This window comes from Ursus arctos, unplaced genomic scaffold (assembly GCF_023065955.2).
Source record: "Ursus arctos isolate Adak ecotype North America unplaced genomic scaffold, UrsArc2.0 scaffold_28, whole genome shotgun sequence".
NCBI lineage: Eukaryota > Metazoa > Chordata > Mammalia > Carnivora > Ursidae > Ursus > Ursus arctos.
Genome location: NW_026622963.1, coordinates 22041289 through 22050573, shown reverse-complemented (window position 1 = coordinate 22050573; position 9285 = coordinate 22041289).

The following is a 9285-nucleotide window of genomic DNA, read 5'->3' as shown; positions in this document are numbered from 1 at the left end:
AGTCTGCGAGGGACAAAGAGCCCCAAGATCAGGAGAAAGCCAAGGCTTTCCAGTGCCCTAAAAAACCAGCCAGAGCCACAAAACAATACAGCAAAGAACCGTCTCTCCTTAGCGGTCTGCGAGGGATTGGGAGGGCGGCTATTTTGGCCCACATTTGTCATAACAGGAAAGTGGTGCCAGGGAAAACTATACGAAACAGTTAAGGTTTCTCCACCCATTCATTCAAGTGCAAGACACACTTCAAAGGGGCAGGCACGGTGCTAGGCTCTGGGGATTCAAGGGTGAAGAGTCCAGAGCTGGGGCCTGCCTCCAGGGAGCTGATAGTTTAGTGAAAGAAAATAGACAGTAAACAAAAATATACCCAAATGGCAAGTGTCAGGAAAGCACACAGAAGGTGCCAGAAAAGGGGTTAAGAAGGTGCCAGGGGCGGCCAGGGAGTCCGAAGGATGACAAGAAACCGGTCATGGGAAGAGCTGGGGGAAGAGTGCTCCAGTTAGAGGAACTGCGTGGGGGGCAAGCCCCTGGCTCGCTCCGGGAAGGATGGAGGGAAGACCGGCGACTGGAGTGCGGTGAGCAGACTGGGCAGACTGGGCAGGCGGGCAGGCGGGCCACGGCCCACGGAGAGGCAGGACGGCGGGGGTCTGGCAGCAGCGTGACCGACGTGATCGAAGTTTTCTCCCGGGGACCACGAGACGCCGTGAAGCAGCGACACCGTGGACAGTGGACTGGAGGAGGCAGGCGCAAGGGAATGGGTCCGGCCCCGGGATGGGGGAGGGGAAGGTGGTGGTGAGGACGAGGCCGGTTGGAGATGAAGGGACATGGACAGAGGGGAGAGGACAAGAGGAGGGAAATCTGCCAGGACTGGTGACAAGGGCGGGGCGAGGGGAGACAGAGGTGCCTAGGTTTCTGTGAAATCTTCCGGGTCCTGCTCAGTACTCTGTTTTGACCGTTCTGCATCAACCACGGCCAAGAGCTTCCACCTCCGCCTTTTTAAAGTGCCTTCTCTTGTCCGCATCCACGCCGACCAGGTCCCTGAGGCCTGACTTGACCACGCCCCGAGGCCTAGCCCGACCACGCCCCTGAGGCGGGCCCGTCACCCGGCCTGGCTTGGCCACGCCTCCAAGGCACGCCCGACCACGCCCCAAGGCCTAGGCCGACCACGCCCTTGAGGCAGGCTTGACCACGCCCCCAGGCCTGGCCTGACTTCTGGGTCTCAGGAAAGCCCCAGGGCTCATTAATACAAGGTTGTGGTGACGGCCCTGCAACACTGTAAATACACGAATAACCGAATAACCACTGAATTCTACACTTGAAAACAAGCGAGTTTTATGGTATGTAAATTACCCTTCAGTGACTGCTTCAGGAAACAAAGGGAAAAGCCCAACGGCACAGGGCTCTGGCCCCCACCCCAAACTTACATACCCGTGCCCTTGTCACCAGGGAGTCACCGCTGGCCTCAGACAGGAATCACCCTTGACTCCTTCCTCTGAGTAACTTCCCAAGTACAGAAAGTTACCAGCCAGCCAACTGTCGCCCACCAGGATTTCTCAAATCCAGGTCCGCCCCATCACCATCCCTCCTGAGCCCCCACCATCACCCCATGAAACCCTGCTCGGGCTCTCCAGTCAGTGAGTCAGGGAGCGGCTGGACGTTGGGCGCAGTGCTTAGAGTTTTCCTGCAGATTTAAGGCACTGGGCATTAGTGGGTGGAAAAGGAAGCTGGAGAGCTTCATGCACCAAACGTCCCCTATGCTACAGGGCTTTAGACTGTCCTCGCCACTCTGCTACCTACACACAAGTCTGGCCTGCTGTTACTTCTACACTAAGTCATTCCTGTATCGACTTGTTCTTCTGTTCTTTGTTTTCCTGAATTTCTTATGCAGAATGCCTTCTTATCCTCTTATTTTCTCAAATTCAAAATTACTCACTCCGTCTAGATGTCAGCAGCTGATTACCTCACCACGTCTTTACAGTGAAGGAGCAGGACAGTTGTCAAGCATGCTGTGCTGTTTGGACCTGGAGCCAGCCGGGACCCGGGCCTCCTTCTCCCAACAAGAGGGGCTGCTCCCCAGGCTCGGCCCTTCCCCGGGGGACAGGTGGTTTCTCTGCACCTTTCCTGGGCCCAGATCGCCAGTTGCCAAGCAGCTGGCGTTTCCAGCCTCCTCCTACAAACAGCTGGCACTACAAACCAGACTTCCTGGCACCAAGCGGCCTGCGTACTCCCCCTATAACAAGGCTCACATGGGCCCTATAAAAAGGGAGAGTAACAGAAGGAGGGAGCTTCCACCAGCACATCCGCCTGCCAGGCCCTGCCCCACTCTGTGTGGGATGCGGGAGGATAGGGTCATGCCTCCCCCTCTCTGGCTGACCCTGGCTTGGTAAGGGCCTACATCCCCGGCTAAGGCCTGTTCCTTAACCGAGCTGGTGACAGTGACAATGTAGAGCCCAAGCTGAGCCCTGCCGCCCTTTGCTTACTCTGCTCCCCGGGTCAGATGTCTTAGGACTTCTTCACGCTCCCCCCTCCTCCGGGCAAGCAACCCTCTCACCACTGCTGGGCAGCCACGAGCTCTCCCTTCCCTGACTCAGAACATTTTATTCATAGCTCTCTAAGGCTATAGATCACTTCCTTCTTTCCATAGGAGCGTTCCATTCCTCCGACGCAGTCCTTCCCTTGCAGGGTCCTATCGTTACAGAAGCATTTACTGAGTAGCTGTGATATTTAAGATACTATTCTAGGCCCTGCAGAGACTCATCCGTAGGCAACGTGGCCCATACCTTTGAGAAGTTCATGATATATTCGTGTATAGCCCTTGGAGTGAAAAGACCTCAGTAGAAAAGGGAAATGGAGAGAGGAAAGGGACAGCATTTATAATCAGATAAGGATAAATGTGACCCTGTTTAAATCCACTCTGTGTTCCTTGCTGGACATTGCGACATGGCGACTGAGCTAGGGAGACTGGGGGTGCTGGCCATAGCAATCCTCCCCAGGAACGTCCCCCCCCCAAGCTCAGCAAGGACAAGGTTCCAACCTGCTGGCCTCATGAAGTCCCCTCAATACTGCCCTGTGCTGCTGGATTGGGGAAAGTAGTTTACTTGGCAGGGAGAGAGTCCTCCATGAGAGTCTCTCGGGTCCTCGCTTCCTTCTTTCTAAGACCCGGGGAGAGGGGGAGGGGTAGGGGCAGCTTCTGGCCATGACAGAGGGAAGCCCAACTGCCACTCCTCTAGGGACCCCTACCATCCTGGCCAACTGCAAAGGCCAGGCAAGTGTCTTCTAGAGTGAACGAATGAATGAAGGGAACGAATGAGAACGTAAGTCATATGATGAAATGAAATGATGCCCTCCGTGCCGGGGCATGGGTTTCTGCCTGACCACTCTCTCACTCTCCCACAGCATCACGTCCCTACAAAGCAAGAGGATGGACTGGGCCCAGGGGAAGGGAGAAGAGGCCGCAAGAAACTTCTTCTCTGTTCTTTGGCAAACTTTGCCATTTCCAGCCAAGGAACGCTAGATATCTGGACAGGCTGTGGCCGGAGGAACTGGTCATAACATGGTCAAGGGACAAATGGCACCCGTGCTCATTACTGGGAAGTGAGAGAAGCCAGATAGGATACTGTCAGACTGAGCGACAGGCATCTCCTGGGCTACGCGATGCTTGCAGATGTCCAATGGCGGCATCAACATCTCCTTGCTCAGAAAAATAATCCTTGCACCTAAAAATGTCTCAGCCAAAAAACATTTGCTTTGTCCGGAGGCATTCAGTGGGCCTTACAGGGCCAGAGGTTTGTGACAAGAATGCTCATCCTTGCTCTGAAAGCAATGGCAACCTTCCAGGTGTCCCGCATGGTCCTATCAGGTCTCCCCAGGCTCCCCGCCAACTGCCGCTCTGTGGCTTGGATGTTCCAGGGCTAGCATCTTAAAAATAAAGACTCCTCCAAATGAAAGATAGAACAGGTTCAGTGATATTTCTGCAGACAAGAAAGAGGAAAAGAGCAGATTCTCCAAAAAACGTGAGTCCTGATGCTTACCCAGAGCCGACCTAGGGAGCTGGATAGCTGCAGAGGCTCAGGCTGTCTTTCTCAATCTCTCAGCCTCGAACTGGCCGTGTCCCCACCTTCATCCAGCACGGTGCTGCGTGTTGCTCTGAGGAAGCTTTCAGTCCATCCAGGTGGACAGCTGGGACCAGATGGACAAACAGGCACACAGTTGGAGGCACCAGGACTGGGTGGGCGGGGCACAAACCCAGCCAGCTCTTCCCTCCCTGCCAGTCCGGCGTGCTGTGTGGGGCCTACCCATCCTGCCCCATGTCACACCCCTCTTGACTTCAGTGCTAGGCGGACAACAGGTCTGTATGGACGTCCGTCCTGTGCAGATCCCCTGCCTGGCTGGAACCTCGGGTGGCATGAGGGCCAGTGAGGAGCAGCTAGAGAGCAGGAAGCTTCCAGCCACAGGCCAGTGAGGGCTCAGAGAGACCCTCTGACATCTGTTCCCCAGGACCCAACCTGGTCTCCATGTGCCTGAAAGATTCACTCCAGGCGCATAGGTCCCAGGGTGCCTTGGAAACCTGCTCTTATTAGGTAACAATGGTTTTATTGTTCCATTTTTCTCGATACTCTTCCAGCAGAGGCTCAGGGCAGGCTGAGCGGCCTGTGGGTACATGCAAAGCCTTCCTAAAGCAGACGTGCGTGGCCTGTGACGTGGGCACCCATTTGCCTCCACTCCGTTCATGCTCCCGCCAAGCCCCGGGCCGCCTTCCCTCTCCTCCTGCTTCGTACTTTGGCCTGACACACTTCTAACTGCTGACACAAGTTACTTGGCTGCCTTGAAACCCCAAACAAGGTCAGACAGCAAACCATGTCTCCCTGCGCCGCCAGGCCTCCACTCCCGCCAACCCCAGGAATGACTTGGAAAGAATAAAATATTAGTGGCAGTATTAATACCATGCCCTCCCAAGACTCTGGCCCCTTCGACAGAGGTAGCCTGTCTTGTGAATGTGGTCTGGAGTTTCTCTGCTTCTTTGTCATCTGTTTACCACCAGGAAAGTGCCATGTGCAATATGGTATGGTTTTGTGGGCACCGTGGGGCTATTATCACTATTCGACCATTTCTTTCACTTACTTGGCTTTGCTGAGACGGAGCCTGTCAATCCGTTTTTGCGTGTGGTTCTCCTGAGCTCCCAGCCACCGCCCGCACCCCCAGAAAGGACCAGCATTTGCTGACTCTGAGGCTAGGAGTCTGGCCACGTTGCCCCGTGGCTCCTTCCACGCCACAACACGGTCATTTCAGTGATCACGATAATGTCACTTAAAGAAATAAAAAGCAAGCTGCATTTGCCCAGTTTGGGGTTGACAGTGGGTTTTGCATGCTGCTTTAGGGGGGCCTAAAGGCCTTCAGAGCCAGCAGACGCCTAAATGACACTGTTTCCAGATCTGGGGACAGCCCCGGCCCCCAGAATAGTACCCCGCGCCTCATTCTGGCAAGGAGCAGAGGGAGCTTGGGAGCCCAGGCGAGGCTGGAGACTGAAGTTCTACCTGATTCTCCTGCCTCCTCGGCGGCTGCCTTGTTTAAACACACCTTTAACCCGTACCTGCCAAAACATCCCCGAGAGCACTGGTCTGGCAGCCAGCAGGGGCTCCTTCTATGCTACCAGCCCTCTGATAAGCCAGGCCCCACTTCACAGGGAATCCTTCTAGAAAGGCTCTATGTATGGTAAATGCCCCTCCAAGCTGAGGGATATTGGCAGGAGGGCTCCCAGTGCCTGCCCGGGGGTTGTGGGAGAGAGGTTCCCAATGCCTCTCTCTGTCTCTCTGTCTTTCTCTGTCGGGATGCAAGCCAGATCACAAGTCAATCTACTTGCCCAGCCTCCGAGGCAAAGAACCCATCTGAGCTGACGAGTCTGATTTTCCGGGGCGTGCCTCCTTTTTGACCAGTCTCCTCTCCTTGAAGACCTGGGGTCCCTTGCCCCTTGCCCACCAGCCTCTGCCCTTCCTCTTCCCCGTCCCCAGGCCTGTCCCAAGCATCCCTGCCCGTTGCTCAGATTGATTGGCCCCAGTGTCAGCCCATTGTCTTGGCCACCGTGATTGGTTGAGGGATCCAGGCCCCAGCCAATCAGCACACGGCATTACCCTGGGCCCCAGAACTAGTCTTCAAATGGTTGGGTGAGGATGTGTGACCCAGGTGAAGACAGTGAGATGTGAAAACAATTCTTCCGTCCTAACAGCAAGCAGGGAAAGGAACGCCTTTCTCTTCTCTGGACATCTGGGCATGTGGGTGTGCAGCGTGGGACTGTTAGCTCCATTTTGCCACCATGAAGGAAGCCAGACTGAGGATGGAGCCCATACAGTTAGGGAAGGAAAGCAGAGAGAATCACTGAGCTATGGGGCCAGAGCCCCTGGATTAAGCCAGCCCTGAAGCCCACCCTACTTATGTGAGACTAGACTTTCCTGTGGTTTGGTATCTTCATGGAGGCAGGTTCCTTTGAATGTAGGTGAGCAAGAGCTGGGCGCCTCCTCAGGGTACTGCTCCCACAACCCCCAACACACATACACACATAAACTCGCTTTCTGGCAAATATACCTTCTCTGAGAGTAGTCTGGGTGACGCGGGGATCGCTGTTGGACATAGATGCCCTGGACTGATTCGCCTGAATTAACAGGTGTGTCAAAGTGACTTTTGGCCCTGGCTTTGCCCATCCTGGATATCTTTCCAGATTCTCCTCTCTGGCCCCTCTGGCCCCTGTGAAGAACCTCAGCAGAAAGACCGAGGGCAATGGGCTCTGAGACAAGAGAAGAGAGTGAAGGCGCTTGGATACCACCAAGGCCGGCCTCCATCCCTGGGGAGAGCACTCTGCTCTTAGGAAGCCCAGATTCACCACTTGGCACTCCCACCGCAGGCTGTGTCTCTCTTCAGAGAGGCCAGAGAGCAGGTCAAGTGTTGCAGGCTACCTGGATTCAAATCCTAGCTCTGACCCTTGTCAGCTATTTGACCTTGGACAAATTACTTGTTCCACTGTGCCTCAGTTCCCTCACCTGTAAAATGGGAGTAATTCTGGCCTCATAGAGTTGTTGTGAGAACCAAATGAGTTAATTTTTTGTAAGAAACTTAGAACAATGCTGGAAACATAGTAAGCAGGCAATCAAAGTTAGTGATTATTATTTATAGGAATGGAGACTCAGTTGAATTGCATTCTTTATACTTTTTTGTGATGCTAATTTGCTTTCTTCCCAGGGGAGAAGTGTCTGAAGGACCCGGGCAGTGGACATCTGACCCCTCCCAGCTCTACTTGGAGGTGTGAGGCTTCCAGAACTCCTACACTCGTCCAGATTCTCACGCTCATGAAGAGGAGGACAGGCTAGGGGACAGGATCTCGCTACGCCCAGGGGCAGACCAATGACGGAGAGCTTGGGACCCCTGCTCCTCCTGCAGCAGAAGTCCCCAGATGACTGTGGTCACATTCCCTCCACCTGGCGTGATGAAGCCTGGAGCTGAAGGTAAACTGATCAGTAGAAACTAGAGTGAAGATTTCTTCCACCCCGGGTTGATGCCCAGCACATGTGTACGAATCACGCCATCGATAGTCACGAGGACTTGAATGCCCCGAGTCCCTGTGTTTGGTCCACGTTCTGAATCCCCTCTGGAGATACCCTGTGGGGAGATACATTTCACTCCAGCACAAAGGGGAGGAGAAGTCCTCGAGGAGGAAACTTGCAGAGGCCACAGCAGGGACAGTAAGTGGGGCCATCACAGAAAGCTGATGAGGAGTCGCTGCTGGAGGGAACCGGGTTGTCGGTGGCCGGCTGGTGTGTTCCCACACCCTGCACCGCCTCCCGCCAAGCGGCCGTCTCGGGGAAGGCCCAGGCAGGCTGGCTGTCCCCCTCCTCCTCACCCCACCTGCGCCCCTCTTCCCACACGAGCCACGGAGGCCGAGCCAGCCCAAGTGGCTATGATTGTGGACAAGAGCCCACAGCACACCAGCCGAGGAGGTCCCAGGGCCTCAGCCCACACGTGCCAGGCTCCCAGGAAGTCACTGCCATTCAGGGCTGAGTGTCCTTCTGCATTTTGTCACCCTCGGGCTCTAGGGGCCTCCTGGTGATGCCGTCATGGCCCCTCTGGCCCAGCTCCTGGAAGCCCCCAGGGGCCCGACCATCGGCTCTAACCGCAGGCCTGGCTTTGTGACTCTGGCTCTTGGGGCCTCTTCCAGGGCCTCCCCTCTCCGGTCAGCAGGCAGCTCCTGCCGTCCCCGGCACACACCCCCAGACACGCCCCGTCTGTGTATCCTCCAGCCCCTTGTAAGGCCCTCTCTCTTTGACCCCGAGGCAGTCACGTGACCTTGCTTTGGCCAATGGGCTGTTTGCAAGTGCGACGCAAGAGGCTTGGAAAGTGCTGGCAAAATGGAGCTTGCTCATTCGGCTTCTCTGCCACGGCCATGAAAACATGCCTCCCTGGCCTGTTCGTTGCCGAGACATGCAGAACAGAACGGGTGTCCCCAGTTGCCCCCGATGAGGCCACCCTAGACTAGGCAACAGCCACAGATCTCCAGACACGTGAGCGAGCCACGAGCATTACTGTGGCAGTAGTCACTGATACAGCAGGCCGGGGGGGGGGGGCTCCCGTCGGTGCCACGAGGGGGGCTAACTCCTACCAGAGAGCAGCTGGAGGCAGCCGGTGTGGAGGACCAGGAAGGGGGTGGCCCTTAAAATAAGGGTCTCCAGGCAGCCCCCAGGGCGGAGCCTCACAAGCAGTTATTTCCGAAGTGCACAGAAAGTGGCAGAAAATGAGGAGGCCAAGACAAATGCTGGCAACTTTGCCGAGCACCCACAATGGGCAAAGCTCAGTCGAGGGGCCACGGACCCTCAGGAATGGGTCAGAGCCAGGCTCTGCTGCTGGAGCTCATCTCCCTGGGGTTCTGGGCTTACCATGAGAGTCCACCAGACAGTGTCCGCTCCCATCCCTTCCCTCCTCTGCCCCCACAGACAGTGACTCCCTTCCCTCGCTGCCCCCCCACCTCCTCGGCCGAGCCACGAGGCCTACGGTGCAGGGAAGGAGAAGCCTAGAACCTCAGGGTCTGTTCTGCAGAGCTGCAAGCCCTCCAAGCTGAGGAGAGCTGCCTGGCCCAAGGGCTCAGTGCTTTCCAAGGGCAGCCCACGTCTAGTGACTGAGCCCCTTAGGACATAAACCTCGGCCCCCTCACCCCCAACTTGGGACAGCCCCAGCACCAGACCACCCAGAGACAATATCACAGCTCACCTTCTCCCTCTGCCCAGTCCTGCTCTGTCACCTTCCCTTCCT